Source organism: Pantherophis guttatus, chromosome 2 (genome assembly GCF_059756535.1).
Source record: "Pantherophis guttatus breed Tessera chromosome 2, ASM5975653v1, whole genome shotgun sequence".
Lineage (NCBI taxonomy): Eukaryota > Metazoa > Chordata > Lepidosauria > Squamata > Colubridae > Pantherophis > Pantherophis guttatus.
This window is the reverse complement of record NC_142064.1, coordinates 115,468,804-115,489,091: the sequence shown is the minus strand read 5'-3', so window position 1 is coordinate 115,489,091 and position 20,288 is coordinate 115,468,804. Positions and strand designations below refer to the sequence as shown.

Below are 20,288 nucleotides of genomic sequence, written 5' to 3'. Positions count from 1 at the left end.
ACGAAACAGATGGTGTTTCCAAAGGATCATAGAAAAGAAAGGGACCTTAAAAAGTTGAAAGCGATGAGGATGTGACAGAGTGCTATATTCAGATACATCCATTGCATTTAGCACCCTTCAGCACTTCTCAAGTAATTCATTTCCCCTTAAGCCACATAGTATAGCTCCTCTTACTGCCCAAATGCCGGAACTGCAGCACTCTTGAGAGAAGTATAGAAGAGGGACAACGACAGAACAAAAGGAAATAGGAAGGTGGACCTTTGCTCCAGCTAACCTCTTGCTAATTTTGGCTTTATGTCTACATGGGGAGAAAAAGTAAATCCAATTCTTTCAAAATCAGAACCAGAACAGGAGAACTAGTTTTTTAAGCAAATGACTCCAGTTTCCCACTTTAGTCAGAGTGATTTTAGAATTCCTGGGGCTATTACAAATTCCTCTCTGGGCTAACAGTTAATACAGGATGTTTATTTTAATCATTACAACATCATGGGTTATTCCTGACATAAGATAGCTGAAGTTAAAGGTGGCCTAGGTCTACACACAAGAGGTACCAGTCATTAACTGACAAGCAGACGAAGAAAGAAATGGAAAATGTGAGCAACTGTAAAACTACATAATTAAGCAAAACAGAACTGATGCATCTGTCTGGCTTTTCCTGCCAACTTTACCCTGTTGGTTCCAGTTCTGCCAGGACTTTTAATCAGAGGACCTAGTCCCAGGCCAAACCAAGAATTCTTCTTAAACAGTCTTAGCTACTCCGAGTACCTACAAGCAATACAGTGTTAAATGAGAGAAAAGAAAGGCCTAATCCATCCTGTCGTCTCTCACAGGAAGAGGAGAGTGGCTAGATACTTAGCATCACCAGCTAACCTCCAAAGCAGCAGAGTTGGACTCCGCATTCAGATAGTAATTCAAGGGTTTCCGGCTAGAATAGGAAACAAAAAAGAAAAATTCCCAGAAGGCAGTGCAAAGCATCTTCAGCTTTATTGAATGTCCCTGTTCTCTTTCTGTTGATGCCAACCAAGTGGCTTACAATAAAAAGAATGAAATAAACAATGATAACAATATATAGTATAAAACTGCATAATTAAAATCAGCATCCACATTGTCAGTGATATAATTAACAGTTAAAACCTTGGCAAAAAATGGATTTTTACTTAAATCCTGGGGTAATTTTATTAGTTTATCCTTGGTTAGTTCAGTTATTAGATAAGGATGTTTAAAATTGTATGTCTCCTTAAAGTACATATCCATACTTTCAGTATTTACTCTGGCTAGGTGTTTAATGTTCTTTCTTATGCTGTCTTTATTTTTTAATATATTATAATATAATTTAATAAAAATAAACATTAAAAATACTTGGGAAAATTAATTTTGCATGCTTTTTAAAAACAATCTATCTGTTATACGACGAATAGATCCAACAAGGCTTTTCTTATTTTCCTGGTCCTAGAAAGAGCATAGAAAACGAAGGACCAGGTACAGTGATTATCTTAATAAAAAATTGCTCTAAGTATTTAAGGTCTTTATGGAATATCATCAGTCCTTTGGATTTTCATTTGTTGCATTTCTGTATATGTGGATCCAGGTCTGAAACCTGATAAATACATTTCCATTGAAGAATCACGCGCCCCCAAGAAGCAGGTCATAAGGCTGCCACAAGTTAAGGGCTGAATGAATCTTCTAGGCAGGTTCTGAGAGCAGCTCTACGTCTGCTATTCCCCATCTGACTATGCAGAATTTAAGTCCTGTGTTACCCTGACCAGATTTGTTATCTCCAGCAATAAGCCAAACTGGTGCATTGCCATTTTCTGGTTCAAAATTGACATGGCTACACCTGTCATTTGGGCATTCATAAAATGCTCAGTCAAATAACGTTTTCAGATGGCCTTTGGGGGTTTTTTTTTTGTTGTTTTTTTTAAAAATTTGATTTATATGCCGCCCTTCTCCGGAGACTCAGGGCGGCTTACAATGTGCTCAGCAATATTGGGTTCATGGAGCAAAACACTTAAATGTTGTTACTGCTGTACTTAAATATCACTTTTAATGATGAAACTGTTGGAAATGTTTTTACAATAACTAAATAAATAGTTTTGCTTGATTTTATGCCTATGCCAGCCTTCCTCAGTCTATTATGTTCAATTTGGGCTAGCTAGGTCTTACGGGAAATGATGTACAATCCACTAGGAGGCAATTTCTAGCAGATTAGAGAAATTTATTTATCCAGTCTAGCTTCTGACTTCTATCTGACTCACTCACAAGTCATTTCAGTCCACTTTTCCAGCTTCCTATGGAAGTTTGACATTATTTTCAGGCCTTTTTCTTTGTTTGGAAATTATTTTGGGTAAAATGATCAATCTGGGATGACTCTCATAACAAACTTCCCACCACATCTCAGTCCTGAAATGGAGATGGGCTTTTCCCAGAGGTTTTTTTTTTCTTTTCTCCATGTTCAGGAAGAACTGGAGGAAAGAGGTGAAAGGAGGGAGGGCTGCATGGGTGAAGCAGCTGATCAAAGCCATGAGATGTGGCCTAATGAATCACTGTCTGAGAAAGCCCTGGGCAAAAGCTGAGGCAGAAACGAAAAGGGGCCATGTGGCCTTTGTAGGACCAAATTTGACTTCACAGGCGGAAAGAGAAAAACATCCTGATTTCACACGCATCTCTCTTTTTACATACTGTGCCAGCTGATTCTGTTGCATGTGTTTCTCAGGCCAGCTCATCATCCAGAAGGATATCTTGAGTATCTCTATATCTCCAATATCATGAATTCTTGAGGCTTGTACAATGTGCATTATGGAGGAGATAAACACCTGCTTCTTCCCTGTCTCCCTCCCCCAGTTTACTTCCAGCAACTGAATTCCCCTAATGGAAGACCTGATGGGGAAGAATGGCTGGTAAATGAGTCAGACCCAATCAATGTGCCAGTGAGTCACCAGCTGGGTGGGTCAGGCGACAGGATTCCTGCTCTGCACATACAAAGGCTCTTTGATACAGCTTGCCACCGCCTTCCTTCTTGTTTCAAAGCACTCCTCCTTCCTCATCCTTTCTTGACTGCTCCGTCCTTCCTACTGGAGCTGCCAAACTAGCAGTACGCTGGCAATCATGGTAGGTACAGTATGCCTATACCGTTCTCACCCTTATCTACTCAAATTGCAATTGATTAACAGATAGGGTACAATTCCAATCCACAGGATCATGCAGCCAGAAGGAAGATAGCCTTGCCTGGCTACCTACTACGGTACATCCCGCTCACAATCTTGTTATCTCCAAATTTTGTCAAACACCAATACTCGGTATTCCCAGGGTGCTGGAAATTCTGTTTTGCAGTCCCAGCTTTTCTGACAGGTACCACATGGGAAAGTTTAGTGTATATTACATTTTTAAAAGCTGCACTCCAGAAATTTTAAATGGACATCTCTTTTTAAAACTATATCTGATTGTGGATACATGCATCATATAAATACACTTTTTGGGAATCCCTTGAGAATTCAAGACAAATCTAGTTTGACTGAGTATGGATCAGTGGTGGGTTTCAAAAATTTTTACTACGGTTCTGTGGGTTTGGCTTGGTGGGTGTGGCATGGCTTGATGGGCGTGGCTTGGTGGGCATGACAGGGGAAGGATACTATAAAATCTCCATTCCCATCCCACTCCAGGGGAAGGATACTGTTAAATCTCCATTCCCATCCAACTCCAGGGGAAGGTTACTACAAAATCCCCATTTCCTCCTGATCAGCTGGGACTTGGGAGGCAGAGAATAGATGGAGGCAGGGCCAGTCAGAATTTTTACTACTGGTTCTCTGAACTACTCAAAATTTCTGCTACTGGTTCTCCAGAACTGGTCAGAACCTGCTGGAACCCACCTCTGATATGGATTACGCCAAAGGTTATAAAATAGAGGAGGGGATAGAAGCTGCAATGTAAAAGAGTTGCATAACTTTCCCCCAGGCCCCAAAATATTCCATACCAATTTGTTTTTCCTCTGGATGAAATGGGTGTGTGTTTTTGTTTTTGTTTTGTTACTATTTTACAATGGCTATATTTTATTAGGAAAAAAACAGTTGAGAAAAAGCAAATGCAATTTTAAAGCACGTATATGGCTTCATGGACTTTTTCCTAATATCTTACAGATTCAAAGTGTATATCCAAACAGAATTATTTATTTGATTTTACCCAAGCTTTCTACTTGGGCAAGTACTTGGGGTAACAGGATATCTGTAGATAGCATATCCAAACAACATTTCCAAATAGTTCTTGTTTGGGTGTCTCATGCAGAACTTCTTACTGGATGAAGAGATGGAGGAGGCATTAAGCCATTTGTCTCCAGACATAAATTTATTTTAAGTTGCTAGCCCAGGATGCAGGTAAATTTTTGGGATGAGAAAGCAATAAGGAGTATTTGTTGTGGTAACTACTTCATATCTGACCAAGAAAGAAAAAAATGCTGATTTTTTAAAAAATTGTGCAGATTAATCTAGTGCAGTTCAATAAATTTGAATTGGGTAGAATTTCATGTAGAAAATGTCTCCAGACATTGGTCTTAAAGCAGAGCAGATGACTATCATCCTGCCATATAGAATCATTTCTTTGTCTTGATTCCCTTATTATTTCCCTTGCAACTTTAGGGAAAATGCAAAGAAATACTTTTCATCCTATCACTGAGTATTTTATATTTTCTGCATATAGAATTTCACTGGGAGATTACCTAAATTCAGCTTAAACTAACAATGGAAGAATAAAATTAATGAATATTTGGGGCAATCTGCAGTTTTGATTAAAGTTCTCAGCAGACTCAGCTGATAGGCTATTGCTGATTTGTAGTTTAGCAGCAACTGAGTTACATACCCACCCAGAATTGATTTTTGTGAGATGGGTAGTTATATAAATGTGATTAATTTATAAAACATCTTCATAAACCATCCCATTCTGTTCCTCTGACTGATCCTTCAATGGAGATGTGGTAATGCATTTTATTGCTCTTCTAGCCCAAAAACAGTAAAATATGAACCGTGCACAGCAACCTGACTCCTACAAGTCTTCCACATCAATTTTAAATATAGTGATTAATGTTCAGCTATCTACTTTGGTGAGATACATAATCACAATGCACTTTAAATCCAGATGCTAGACAATGAATGCATTTTCCATTAGAAAGCTTCAATCTCTTCTTTCAAGTCTACAGTTTTACAAAGTTTTCAAAAGAGGGAGAACTATTGGGCCTACTTCACAGTTTATGCACTGCAAGTCTCTCAATAAAATAATATTGTATTGTGGAGATAGCCTACAAATTCTGTGGATCTTGCACAATTTTGAAAGCAACACAAGAGGGTTTTTTCCCCCCACAAAAATATGTGAGCTGGTGGAAATGCTTTTGATGTGAAATTTATACAGAGAGATAGCAGACTTTGTATCTGGCCACTGTTGATTGTACAAGGACACCTTGTACCGCTACTGCTCACTCCTTGTCCTCGTGCCTCATGGCACTGCTTTTCCTCAGCTTCAGCATCACTCTACTCACTTTCTTGGCACCTAACTTTCCTTGGATAATGAGATTTCTTGGGTTGGGAAGAAGCCCAACCTTAGCTGCAAGGGTTGAAGAGGCCCATGGGCAGGAAACTCCCTTTGAAGGTGAGTCAGGAGGGTGGTGTTATATCCGATGGACCTCATCTTGCAAGCACAATATGGGAGGAAGGGAATTAATGAGTGAATCAGAGGTATATGGGGCCTCCCTATTCATACAGGAGTAACCAAATGGAACCAGTCAGGATTTGCCAGAGGTTTATTACCCATCTGCTCTCAATTGCCAAGGTTAGCAGCTTAATGCTATCATGGGTTTTGATGCAGGAGGTGTTGAATTTCTTCTGCATTTGGTCTGATGATGGATTCCCATTGTGAAGGCTGACACTAAACAAAAATCTCCATCCTCTGTCTTTAAGATTTTTATTTGTTCATGTGTCTTCCTTTTGTGTAGCTTTTCTGCATCTCTACCAAAAGTTCTGGATGGGCTGGGACAGTAGTTCTGTGGAAAACATCCATTGTAGGACATGTAGAACTAAGCAGAGAGGATGTTTTAGTTGAAACTCTTACCTGGGTTGGACCTGGGACTATCTTGGAAGAAAGAAATATCTCCTACCTGGCAGGGTATGCTGAGCTTTTTAGCTGAAACCTTCTTTTGGAGTTGTTGAGTCCTCAGGATAAAGTCTTTAGGAGGAAGAGAGGAGAAGGGGTGACCAGACTATATTATGAAGATGCCAAGACAGTTAAGGGCAGCTGGGGATAGTTCATTGTCTGTCAAGAAATAGGTTGGGGATATATGACAGACTGAAGCCATTAAGGTTATTAGCTTTTATTTTCAAAAGTGGTTTATAGGAGTGAAGGGCCTTGTTTATCAAAACCATACCTTTCTATGAATTGCATTAGAACTGAAATTAAATTCCTATGTTTTCCCATTCATATATCCTTTTTATTAAAAAAAATGTTTGCTTATACAGTAGCATTTTATTTTTAAGGATTGCTTAAGTGCTCCAGTCAAGAGTTTAAATTCCCCTAACAGCTAATGAACTTTCAGTTGAGTTCATACTATTGTGAAAAAAAATTTTAGGGTGAAGTAAGTGTGTATGTTTTGTTTAACTAGACAGTAGCAAAATTTCTTAATTGCTGTGAATGAAAATTTCAGTAGACTAGAAGACAGAATTTTTCCAGCCAAGGAAATAGCTAAGAAATATTCATGCAGCAGACTTATGTAACCCAGTCATCCAAAAGCAATTGTCCCAAAGTTCTGGTAATCATTACAAAAACCCAAAACTCATTTCACTGAATCCTGATGGCAGCTTTGATAAGGATGAAACTTCCTTTCAGTGGTTATCACTTTTTAGGTTCAGTTAAGATTCACTTTTTACATGAGGTTGCTGAGAATATTTAATTTAATTTTAATCAGAATAGAGCTGGAAGGGACCTTGGATGTTTTCTGGTCCAACTAGAAAATATAGGATCTCTGCTCAAGTAGGAGATTCTATACCTTTTCAGATAGATGGCTGTCCAGTCTTTTCTTAAAAACTTCCAGTGATGAAGCACCTATAACCTCTGAACACAAGTTGTTCCACTGGTTAATTGTCTTCACTGTTAGGAAGTTTCTCCTTAATTCCAGGTTGCTTCTCTCTTTGATTAGTTTCCATCCATTGTTTCTTGTCTTGCCTTCTGGTGCTTTGGAAAATAAGTTGACCCGCCTCTTCTTTGTGGCAGCTCCTCAAATATTGGAATAGTGCTATTCTGTCACCCGTACTTCTTTTCTCTAGACTGGTCATACCGAAATCCTGCAACCATTCTTCATATGCTTTTGTCTCCAGGCCCTTAATCATCTTAGTTGCACTTCTTTGCACTTTTTCCGAAGTCTCAACATCTTTTCTGTAATGTGGCGACCAAAACTGGATGCAGTATTCCAGGTGTGGTCTTACTAAGGATTTATAAAGCAGTATTAATACTTCACGTGATTTTGATTCTTTGCCTCTGTTTATACAACCAAGGATTGTATTAGTTTTTTTGGTTGTTGCCACACACTGCTGGCTCATGTTTAAGTGATGGTCCACTAGGACTCCAAATTCCTTCTCACAGTTACTGTTTTTGAGCCAGGTTTCATCTAATCTGTACTTGTACCTTTGGTTTTTCTTGCCAAGGTGTAAAACCTTGCTTTTTTACACAATAAATTTCAGGTTGTTGGATAGGGCCCATTGTTCAAGGCTGTCAAGATCCATTTGGATCCTGAATTTGTTTCTGGGTGTTGGCTATTCCTGCCAGTTTGGCATGATCTGTTTTTAACAAACCCATGCTAGAAACAAACTTTATTTGTTTCTAGATGTTCACAGATACTGTAAAGTTAATAAAAATGTCTTTCTGGTTCAGGACTCTTTCTGAAAAAGTATGTGGGTTTTGTCTCAGACAACAACTCTGTAGTGATTAGCAACCAGAATGGAATTAAAAATTCATTATGTAGAAAAGTGGAGAGAAAGTGCATATTCTTGGCTACATATATAATGCTTTTTAGTAAGATACAGAAGGTGTAAACTAGTTTACTAGCTTAAGTTGCAGTCAAGCTAACAGGAAGGACAGTTCCTGCAAGGTTTGGTACATTTTGGCAAGTGTGTTATGGGCCCAGTTTTATCAAATGTGCAAGTATATCTACTGTCCAAGTTAGGATCTATTGGACTACTTTACAAGCCAACAACCTGTTCTATGCACACACACACACACACCCTAAATGGTCCAGGCAGGGCATTGACACATACTTAGGATGTATTTTGAAAAATACAACAGGAAATATATGATTTGGTGGATGGAAGCAATGAAAGTGAAGATGGTTTCCAAGGATAGATAGATGTGATGTAATGAATTGATTAGTATATAGGTAGTCCTCAACCTATGACCACAATTGAGCCCAAAATTTCTGTTGCTAAGTGAGACATTTGTTAAGTGAATTTTGTTCCATTTTACAATCTATCTTTCTTTCTTTCTTTCTTTCTTTCTTTCTTTCTTTCTTTCTTTCTTTCTTTCTTTCTTTCTTTTTCAGATTTCTGTACCGCCCTTCTCCTTTCGGACTCAGGGCGGTGAACAGCCAAAATAAAACATTTGTACACAAAAGTTAAAATAGATTTAAAATAATTAAATAAAGTTTGGCCCATAATTTAAAACATTTCAATTAAAATCAATATCAAATTTTAAAAACCAACCATAAAATCAGGACAGCCCGGCTAACTGAAAAAAATAGGTTTTAAGGGCCCGACGAAAAGTCCGGAGGTCTGGAATCACTCGTATCTCTGGGGGTAGATTGTTCCAGAGGGTAGGTGCCACCACAGAGAAGGCTCTCCCCCGGGGGTCACCAGCCGGCATTGTCTGGCCAACGGCACCCTGAAGAGGCCCTCTCTGTGGGAGCGAACTGGCCGGTGGGAGGCAATTGGTGGCAGAAGGCGGTCCCGTAAGTACCCTGGCCCTAAGCCATGGAGTGCTTTAAAGGTGATCACCAACACCTTGAAGCGCACCCGGAAGTCCACCGGAAGCCAATGCAGCTTGCGCAGGAGAGGAGTCACATGGGAGCGCCCCGTCACTCCCATAATCCCTCGCGCGGCTGCATTCTTCACCAGTTGGAGCCTCCAGGTCCACCCCAAGGGGAGCCCCATGTAGAGAGCGTTACAATAGTCCAGACGAGAAGTGACGAGTGCTTGAGTGACCGTGCGTAGGGAGCCCGATCCAGAAAGGGGCGCAACTTTCTTGCCATAGTTGTTAAGTGAATCACTCTAGTTGTTAAACTAGTAACATGGTTGTTAAGTGAATCTGGCTTCCCTATTGACTTTGCTTGTCAGAAGGTTGCAAAAGGTGATCATGTGACCTTGGGACACAGCAACGGTCATAAATATGAATTAGTTGCCAGTTTTGATCACATGACCTGGGGATGTTGCAATGGTCATAAGTGTGACTAGCCCTTATGAGTTTTTTCAAGTGAGACTAAATAGCATAATGTTCATTTATATCATGTTAAGACTAACAGAGGAGTAATCTAGCATCATGCTAGAAATTATAAATTTTAGGCCCACCTTAGTCCCACTGCCAGCTGGGTGATCTTGGGACTGTCATTATCCCTTAGCCCTAAAAAGCAGGCAAGGGCAAACCATTTCCATAATTTGCCAAGAAACTTTTGCAAGGATTAGCCCAGACAATTGCCAGCAGTCAACACTAACTCAAAGGCATGCACAAACACACACATACACCAATTATTACCAAGAATATCTCTGTGCACATTAGAACATTTTAATACTTTTATTTAGTGAATTTCAAAAATAGGGATCATTTTTATATCAAGCAGACATAGTAAATTCAGGTGCATTAAGATATGAGCGTATCATAGCATAATTCACAAGAAAAATTAATTTATCTTGCATTTTATTGATTTTTATCATATGATTTCCCAGGTCCTCTTTCCATTCTGGCCATTCACAGGACCAATTCTATTTCACCTTGACCATAAAACTGCCTCCTTTATTCCTGATGATTATATTCTCTGGGTTGTTTACACTATTCTAAAATTGGTGCTCTTTATGCTGCATTCCAGAGAGTTCTACCTGACTAGTGTTAGACTTCAGGAGTTGGGAGTCAGATTCTTCAAAAGGAATACTTGGTCCATTGTCTTACAGAGAGCTTTCTATTAATACATCCCACAATAAAGGAACAGCCCTTGTGGTCATGCTTCTGTCTGCCATTTATTGAAAAAAGCAAAATTCCAGATTCCAATCCAGCAGCTGGGAAACACCATTTTGGAAGGAGCAAATTGGACTTACTCTTATCTGCTCATGGAGCACAAACGCTCAGCAGTTAAAGACCCTGAGCTTGTCAGCTGGAAAGTTGAAGAGCCTGGGTTTGATACCTGAGCATTGCACAATGGGGTGAGCTCCAATTCCTTGCTCCAGTTCTTACCCCGTTCAAAAGCATGAAAATGTGAGTAAATAGGTACCACTTCAGTGGGAAGGTAACATTGTATGGTGCGCTTTGGCGAATAATCATGCTGGCCACGTGACGATGCTGAGTCCCTTGGCTAAGAAATGGAGATGAGCATCGCCCCCTAGAGTCAGACACAACTGGACAGGGCAATCTTTTTCTTTACCTTTTACCTATCTGCTCAGATCTACGTTCTCAAAAACTCCAGTGGGATGAGCTCTATTAATTTGGAACTTAAGTAAAAGGGGCATTAGGGTGGGCACTCCCACGTTGGAGCCTTTAATACTTGAAGAAATCTTGATTTCCCATTTATAAATGGAAACAGACTACAGTACTGCATATATCAACTGGTAACCCCCATTCTGACAGATAAGATGCTTTTGTAATATTTATTTAAAAAAAAATAAGTCATGAGCACTGAGTCCTGAATGTTGCATTTAATTCAAATATTTACACCCTGCTCTTCAACTTAGAAACTTGTTAGAATGGCTTACAGGCTAATAAAAACCAAAGAGATAAACAATTTAACAGAGGCTTAGTGCAGCTTCCATTAGAACCTTCATCCTCCCATTACTGCCTCTGAATGCTTGTTTGTGACTTTGAATGCCCTTTAATTAGTCAGTTAATTAGTCATCTGCAAAAGTTGAGCAAGTTTTCCTTTAGTTTTGTTTTCTTCCCTTTATCTAGCGTATATCAAATTACAGAGTAAAATGATGTAGCTAATCTCCCAAGAAAATGAATTATTTAATTAAAAAGCAATGGAAAGGTTAATTCATCAAAGATCCTGCCGCTGAGCAGAATAGAATAGTAGCAAAAGTGTCAAGCTGAAAATTTTTCATAAAGACATGGTTATTTCCAAGAGAAACACTTATTTATTCCCAGTGGATGCAACAGTTGTGCAACTGTGCTTTTCTGCAAAATATGATCCACAACTCAAGCATAAATAAAATTGGGAGGATAACCTTAGTACCCATGAAACTCAACAGGGTGGCAATGACTGTATATTGGCTTTCTCCAAAAGGTATACAATGAAGGAGGCAATTGTAAGTTAAAATTTTGGAAGAAACAATAAATTCAATGATTTCAAATCAGTTCTCATAATCCTAAAAGCAGAAAAGTACTATAGTGAAAACCAGAAAATATCTCCTTAATTTGGATCCCTGCAGATCACCAAAGCCATTAAGTCCAAATTGAGGCCAGTTGGAAGTAATAGCTGTCAGAGAAACAGACAGATGGATTACACTTGGGGAAAAAAAGATTAAAAATACAATTAGAAAAGAATAATGCAAAAGAGGAGAGACAGAAGTGAAAAAAGAAAGAAGAGGAGGAGGTGGGACTGAAGAAATACCCACAATAAAGAAACATGTTCCCAGCAGGAGTTAAGTGTACCTGCATTGTGTTGTGACCCAATGGTTTCTGATTGCCATTTCTGGCAAGGAATTAGAGGCGCGAAGGTGGGTGAGTGAAGCGGGCAGCGAGCGGGCAGTGGCTCCAGGGGAAGGCTGAAGCCTGGGAATGGCGTATTCACTGACCCGGCCAAGGCGGGCAGTGAGCGGGCAGCGGCTCTGGGGCCTCAGGGAATGGTGCATCCCTGGGCCCCGGGCCCTGACCCAAGGCAAAGGGTGAGTGGGCGGCATGCCTTTCTTACCTTTGGTGAGCTGAGCAGAGCTGGTGAGGTGATTAGCTGGACCCTGTAGTGAAGGCAACATATATAGGGTGGTGGTGGTGGGCAGGGCGAGCAGCGAGTGGCCAGAAGGGGCGAGCAGCGAGCGGCCGGAAGGGGCGAGCAACAAGCGGCCGGAAGGGGCCAGCGGCAACTGGACAGGCGTGGGCAGGGCCAGTCAGAGGTTGTATTTACTGGTTTGGCGTACCAATTCAAATCGCCACTACCGGTTCGCCCAAACTGGTCCAAATTGGTCAAATATCACCCCTGATGTAAACAATGGATAACAGCCAAGCAAAACGGCCTCCAAGTGCTATTTTGTCCAGTGGCCTGAACCGATGTTTCTCATGATACCAGCAGAGGCCTCGTCAAGTCTGGAGCAGTGGTGGGTTGCCCCCGACCCTGACATCATCAGAACGCTTCTGCGCATGCGCGTGGCCCCACTGCAAACCAGTAGTAAAAGTAAATAGAACCCACCCCTGGTCTGGAGCCTTTTTCTAAGTGACAAAGACATGGTCTAAGCATAGCAATGGAAGCAGTGCTTGCTTCTCTGATGGTGCAGGAAACAGAAAATATGAGGAGGGCTGAGTGACAAGCAGGTGTCAAATGCCTTAGGAATGTTCCAGCAAATCAGCCAAAAAACTTTGAGTTTCCTTGCCCCCCCCCTTCTCTCTCTCTCTGCTTTGCTAAGTGGAGATAAAATGTTTTTCCCAAGGCAAAACATAATATATTTTGGTTCCAGGAAATGGATTCTTCCAGCTGTTGACCCCCTCTCCTTATGTTAATTGGTCTAATTCCGTAAAGCTCTTTCTTCACACACAGGCTTCATCCAAGACCGAGAGGCACTGAAGGGAGAAGAAGAAATCATCCTGGATTGATTGGAAAATAAAGGATCACAAGAAGAATTAATTTACTTGTGAAGGTGTTTCCTATTCCTCACGGGTCAAATATATGTTGAACAGGTGGTCAGGTCATGCAAAAGAGAGAAGCGATAGGTTTAAAGAACAAAAGGCAATGTTTGGTCATGGTCAAAGCAGAGATGATGAATAGAAAGAGATGCTTTGTTTTTCTTCCTAATCACTGAAGTAGTTGTGTGTGTGTGGGGGGGGGAAGGTAATGTTTATGTGCATCTCAGATATGTTTGCAAAAGAATTGCCCTAGTCTGATGCCCCCAAAGTGCTGAATGATTAAGTGTAAATGCTACTCTGAATTCTTCTATCAGCAATATTTACTTCTTCCTCCTCTTGCCCTTATCTATCCCCCTTGTGTGGCCAGAAGCAATTCACAGCCCAAGTAGTACCTCAACCTCAACTACTGTAGAGGTTAAATTGATAAAATGGAACTGGGTAGACCTGGATTCTAAATATCCCTTGACTGTAGAGCTCACTGGAAGGATATGAGGTTCATCAGGATCTCTGAGTAAAATCTTCTGTTCAGCATTATTGTTATCATGCATACCAATCATAACATTACTTTCATGGTAAGCAATATTATACCAAGTGCAGAAAAGGAGTGAGAAGTCGCTAGCAAAGGAAACTAAAAGCAGGAAACAACAGAAAGGGAAATGTAACTAAATCTCATTTACACACACATCATTCATTATAACCATCCATCTCTTTCTTGAAAATTATCCTGGCTTCCACCATGATCATATACAGTATTATTCATATGTTGCCTTTTGTTGTTTAAACAATATCACCTCTCTCTTTTTCAAGATCTTATCAACTCCAGCCAAGCATAACTTTCTCAGTTTTCCCTCTCCTCTTAATTTATTCAAACTCTCCTTCATAGATTCTATTCTGCTATTCAGTCCTTAACCTCAGGGTACTTTTTGTACGTGTTATTCATTTTTATATTCAATATTCACTTATCAGCCATTCATTCTTGATTCTAACTTTTCTTGTTTTGCTAAATACACTTAAGTATTTTACTCTCACTTCATGCAATTTACTTTTATATATCTTCCTATGTGAGTAAACTTCATGCAGTATATTATATCCCATTTTCTTTAGCAACCATAACTATTTCATCCTGGATATAGTAATTTCCATCTTGCCTAACACTTACTTCAAATCTTGTAAGTTTTTAGATAAAAATACAACAGTGCAGATATATTCAAAATCCCCCTGACCAATAGACCTCTGATGCAGGCCAAACATTCCTCAGACAGGTAGCCATAAATATTTTAAATAACCAAAGGTACCTCACATAACCTTATCTTATTCTTCTGTGGTTCTTTATGATCCAATGGCATCATTTCACCAGGCATGTCTGTCAGCAACTGCTTCTTTGATTTATTCGAAGTTCACACATATGTTATCAGAGATAGTATCAAATCACCTTGACTTCTTTCAGCTCTTTCTAAAATTGCACCAGGATCTTCTTCAAACATCCATCTGCAAACATCCTTCCCTTGACACAGACTTAATTTTTATTGCTTGCATCTTCAATAATTAGAATTATGACATGTGGGCTGCAAAAATCCAGAGAGCCATTAGATGGCAGACAGATACAGAAAATGAACTCTTTTCTAAGTTAGCAGTCACCCAGATGTTCATAACCAAGATCCACTAGTCCTAAAACCCTGGAAGATTGTATAGCAACTTACTCATCTATGCTGGTCATCGCTGGAGGCCCTTTCTTTGATGCCCCCACTGCTTGATAGATAGTTGAGACTTGGAAGAGAGAGAGAGCTTTCTCCATTGTGCTGTCATGGTTAGCAAATCCTACCTTTTCATAGGAGTTGCTTAATTGCTATACTAGTATAACTTGCTTTTAACATTTGAGGCATTTTCTATTTAAACTTCTGGTTCTTTAAATGCTAATTTTATTCAGTTCTTTGTGAGTGAATGGATGCAGGATTTTAATGATCTTTGAAAGATTGTTGCAATATTTGAGGGGCTGTCACAGAGAGGAGGGGGTCAACCTATTTTCCAAAGCACCTGAAGACCAGACAAGGAATAATGGATGGAAACTGATCAAGGAGAGATTCAACCTGGAAATACGGAGAAATGTTCTGAAAGTGAGAGCAATCAACCAATGGAACAGCTTATCTTCAGAAGTTGTGGGAGCTCCATCACTGGAAGCTTTCAAGAAGAGACTGGACTGCCATCTGTCAGAAATGGTGTAGGGTCTCCTGCTTGGGCGGGGGGTTGGACTAGATGACCTACAAGGTCCCTTCCAACTCTGTTATTCTGTTATTCTGATCTTAAAGTTCATAAACCTCACTGGAAATTATATATTTCAGAGCAATCTATAAATTGATGATCTAAAAATGAGATTATATGGAGAGAAATGTAGAGCATAAAGAACAGCCTGCCCCAATCTTGCTGGCTATGAATCCTGGGAGTTGTAGTACCAGGCTGAGGACAGGATATAGTGAATATTAGAAAAATCAAGGCTGCTCCAGTCATATCAAACAGCTATGCAGAGGAAGAGATCAGAAGGCACATGCCAATTTTATTCAGTCTTTGTGTCCCGTCATTATGGAGCCAATAGTGAGCTTGAAATAAAAAAATGTTTTCTTTCACTTTCTCTTAGTGTTCTTTGCAAGGGACTACATCATTTGGGCTGCAGTTATTTAAACATTTACTGGGTTCTTCTATTTTCTACCGGCCCTTTTAAATGAATAGTATCTTTGGGATTTCTCCATTTCTTTCTTGCTGTGACTCTCATGAAGAGTTTGTGGAATTGTTGTTTATTTTTGTTGACCCTTCAAAGCAGAATGTAAACATGGTAAATAAAAGGCAATAACACTCTGAATGAAAGACTCATGCTAAACCAGTGTAGAAAGTGTGTTTTGCACAAGGCGAAGCTGGGAGAGGGGAAGAGAAGAGGAAAGTGTGTGGGTTATGGTTGGAGAGAAGGCTAAATATAGCCCAGACCACAGCAATGTTTTATGTGGCCCATCTGGGGTTTTAGTCTTAAATTAAGTTCTGTTTGGCAGCGGGAAGTGGAAAACCCCAGCACATTTGAGTAAGAAAATTGTTTGCCTATCAAAGAGGCTCATTGTGCCCTATGTCTGTTGGTTTGTGTTGGAAAGAGCCATGGAGGTATGAGGGTGGGGGAGGGAAGGGGAGGGAGGGGGGACCCTCCTAATGCTTTTAGCATCTGAGAGCTTGGCCAGACTGAAGTTCAAGGAACTCGTATTAGGTGCAACCTCATTCTCCATCAACATTGCTCTTCTGAAGAACTTGCCAGATGGAGAAAACTTGGGGGCTGGTAACTCTTCTGACTCAATTTAGTGAAGTAGGTTATTATTCTTCTACATAGGCATACTAGGGAATGTGCATTTCAAAATAAAAATTCATTGGAAAATAATGATTAGCCATTCCAAATTCTAATTCTTGCAGCTTTTTTTCTATATCACACAAATCTCACGATTCAACATTATCAGTCTTCTTTTTTGCTTTTGTTCTTTGTCCCGACCACACCTCTGTATCCTTAGCTTTGTAATTTCTTGCAGATGAAAATGTAATTGAGACTCTCAAATATTTATGCAATTTTTTTGTTGTGCTTCTTCTTTACCATGACCTTATAAAAATAAAGTACTTTGCTATGGATTGGGAAATTTTCTTACAGTTAGTAATTCAGGCTGCTTATTATGGTCACAAATACACACATTTTTTATGGCCAGCGGAAGCTTGCTTTCTGCTTAATTAAAGATTCCTCCAGCTATGAGCCCAAGATATACAACTATCATCCATAATAGTCTAAAGAAAGTGGTTTTGTTGTTCTTTTCTATATAACATTCCAGCAAATCCAATAAAAAATAAAAATGGACATTCTCCGCACCAGAGAGACAAAGGGACTTTCTCCAGCCTGATTCCCTCAAGATGTGTGGAGATGATGATTTCTTTATGGCAAGTCAAAAAGCCCACCCAAGCACCCAACCTTGAATAAGCATCAGACTAGACAAGTTTATTCTAGAAAATGCCCTTTCTCTGCAAGGAAAATACCTCTGAGTAATGAAAAGAGGTTTGTTTGTTTTTAAACAAATAAAGAAGAAAGGGCTCCACTGGCAAACTCAGTGAGACCAGATTCCCAAGTAGATTAACACCAAAATCCAGAGCTGGTGAAAATCTTGCTAGAAACTGGAGCTACAATCCAGATGGATCATTTCAGTGACTAATTAGCAATTAGCATGCAATGAGTTTATTTGTGTATTTGTTTGTTTGTTTGATTTGTATTCTACTCTTCTTGCCTAGAGGTTACTCCCCAGTGCTGAAGTAAAGATTAAAGGATGTTTTTTTAAATTTAATTTAATTTTTTTGCTAGCAGAAATGTTGTCTAACATCTTCCTCTACAAATTGCACCTTCCTTCCTTCATCCACAACACTGGGCAGCAGCTTAGTACAAATTCTTAGCTAATACAGTATGTCCTTGAAGGCCTGGGAAGTCCATCCTCTGACACATTGCTCCTGCTTGGCTCACAATGAATTATTATTATTTTTTTTTAGGGAAAGAAGCACAAACAATTCCACTGCTTTCCTCTTCTTGTCTTTCATAGGGCATCCTGCCTTCCCCTCCTCTCTCTTTCCCTGAGATCAAGATGCTTCCAACTACTGACCACGCCCTGCAGACATAGCAGCTGGTTCCTCTGAGAGGATGCTGTAGCATCCCACCATAAACTTTTTTCAACTTTGTTTAAATTGTTTCTTAAGCTGTCAACAAAACTCAAGAAAAGTAGATTCCCAAGGCAGTGGTATTTTATTTTATTCTATTTTATTTTATTTTATTTTATTTTATTTATTTGCCACTCGACTTTGGGTGGCTTACAATCTGATAAGACAATATCATAGAAGATTAAAACAGTTAAGATAATAAACACATTAGCTGGTCTGCACCTTCCACATTTGAAGAACCTGTGTCAGAGCAGACCCTGTTTCATTTTACATTTTGGGTGTCAAACTTGATCACGACATTTTTTTGCCTTTGCAGAATCTGGGTGGGCGTGGCCTGTGCATGATGCATCCGGCCCACAGCCCGCCAGTTTGATACCCCTGTTTTAAATCATAGTTAGTACCAAGGCCAGTATGATGACAATATCAGTAATTCATGTAATGTAATTTATTTTTATGTATTTATCAGTGTATATGACACCTAAAACTGCATGGTAACTATGCAGTTGTAGGAATCTCTGTGTGCCTGGAAATCATGGGAATCTCATAGAAATAATGCATATACCCCCTCTAGGTAGTGAAACAAATGATCTCCAAGAATTACCAATGTTGTTCAGCTCCATGTCTCAAGCCTGAAAAGTATCTAGATAAATTGTTTCTGCCAGGGTTTAGGCACTCTGTAGCTATACCGAGCAGCCACCCACTTTTTCTCCCACCTTACCTGCTTAGAAAGACAGATTGGAGATGCTCAATAATTATTGAAGACAGCCATGTTTGGCATCACTCTCCCCTCACTTCTTGTCCTGCCTCATAGATTCAAGGAAATTATATCAAAATGGTGGTCTGGATGAATACCAAGTCTGGTTTGTCAAATCCTTGGGATTCCACGCAACTGGCAAAGAAGCAGATGTGAATTATGTGGAGAAAGGTATGAAAATACATAACGAAATCCACCCCTCAACATTTATAACACTAAGATGACAAGCTATCAAAATAAAAATGTCCATCTGAGTTCTTGCAGACTGGTTGGAGGTGCATCACAAGCCAGTCTTAGGGCTTGTGATCAACTAGTAAGGCCACTTCTTCCTGTGTGTAACAAATTTGGTTCATATTTCCTTTCTTGGTCATAAACAGTTGGCTCATATCAATCTCTTCCCCGGTGTAATCTTCCTCCCAATCCAGAAAAATCAAGCTTAATGATCTTTTGTCTAAAATCTTCTTCGTGTTGTTTTGCAATTCCTCTAAATCTTAAACATCAAACTAAAATATTAATTGTTTTATCTCTAAGTCCAGATATAGCAACAACTGGTTGAGGTTATCATTCTGAGAAATGTCAGTTGGTGAAAGTAAAAGGCAGGTTTTTGTTCATGCCGGCTTCTGATTGGCTTTTTCATGATTGGCTTCAGATTGGTACAAATATATTTTGAGTGGCAATCTATGAATGTTACAAAGTAGTTTCCCGCCCTTCATTCTGATTGGTATTATACTGTATATAAAGGTCTGAAAAATAAGTTCCAATGTCTGCTTCAGTAGAAAATTGTTTCTTTTTTCTTTTGTGTTTAAACAATGCTCACACTTTGATTCCCTTTGGGTTTTTTCCCAAGTCCAAATATTCTCTCCATCCAATTCCTACATTCTCATTTTTTAATTTTCTTAATGAGTCTCATTACTGTAATCATATCTGTAGGAAGTTAGCACCCACCCCTTTCCTGGAAGAGTGAAATATTTTGGGAAATATTAAAAAGGCAGAATATTATGTTTCCTTGTATGAAAAATGGAGAAGCATGTTTTACAGACAAAGCAGCTCCCACCTTCCTGCCCCCCACCCTTTGTCAATGGGCTAGAGGCAGAAACCCAATCCTTTGTCAAAGGACATTTGCAACACAATAGCAACAGAAACTAACACAATGGGCCCCATCTAGCAACCAAAACTCACCACATGTGACCTGGGAAGCACATGTGACCATCAACCAGCAAAGCTAGCTAAGACCCCCAGCCCCTGAGAGTCTGACAACCAGTCAGGATACTCTTTCGGGGCCCCAAGAAATGCAGAGCCAGAGAGAGCATAAAAACCCGAGGATTTACTGTATCTGCCCTTTTCTGTTCAGGAACTCAAGCCATGTGACCCTGTCCAGCATTAAACCATCTTTCCAAGCAGTCTCCATGTTTCCAGTGTCTTTTCCCCCACTTGGAGCAGAACCTAGAAGGAGATTTCTTCCAACATACCTTTAAACAAGAATTGTTACTGTGTATGCAACTTATTATTCTCTTGCATTAAATTGCATCAGTTCCAGTAAATGACTCACAGTGTGCTTTCTTTTTCCTGTTCCTTTTGGTACACTGCAAAGTTCATTTTTAAGCACAATTTCATAAGAACATTGCATCAGATTATAAACTTCTATAATTTTTACAAAATATGTTTCTTGCAATATTATATTCCTGCTTTCATTATGATTTATCTAGCACCTCAGTTTAAAATTACTCTTTCTACATATCAACATTTGCTAAATTAATTTTTC

General features: G+C 39.6%; 1 long non-coding RNA gene across 1 annotated transcript; it reads left to right on the top strand.

Annotated features, from left to right (window-relative positions):
- Positions 1-3,024: 3,024 nt before the first annotated feature.
- LOC148115280 (uncharacterized) lies at positions 3,025-20,067 on the top strand. The gene is made up of 3 exons (XR_015732351.1): positions 3,025-3,108; positions 18,584-18,697; positions 19,878-20,067. It is a non-coding gene; the product is annotated as an uncharacterized LOC148115280 (long non-coding RNA).
- Positions 20,068-20,288: the final 221 nt, after the last annotated feature.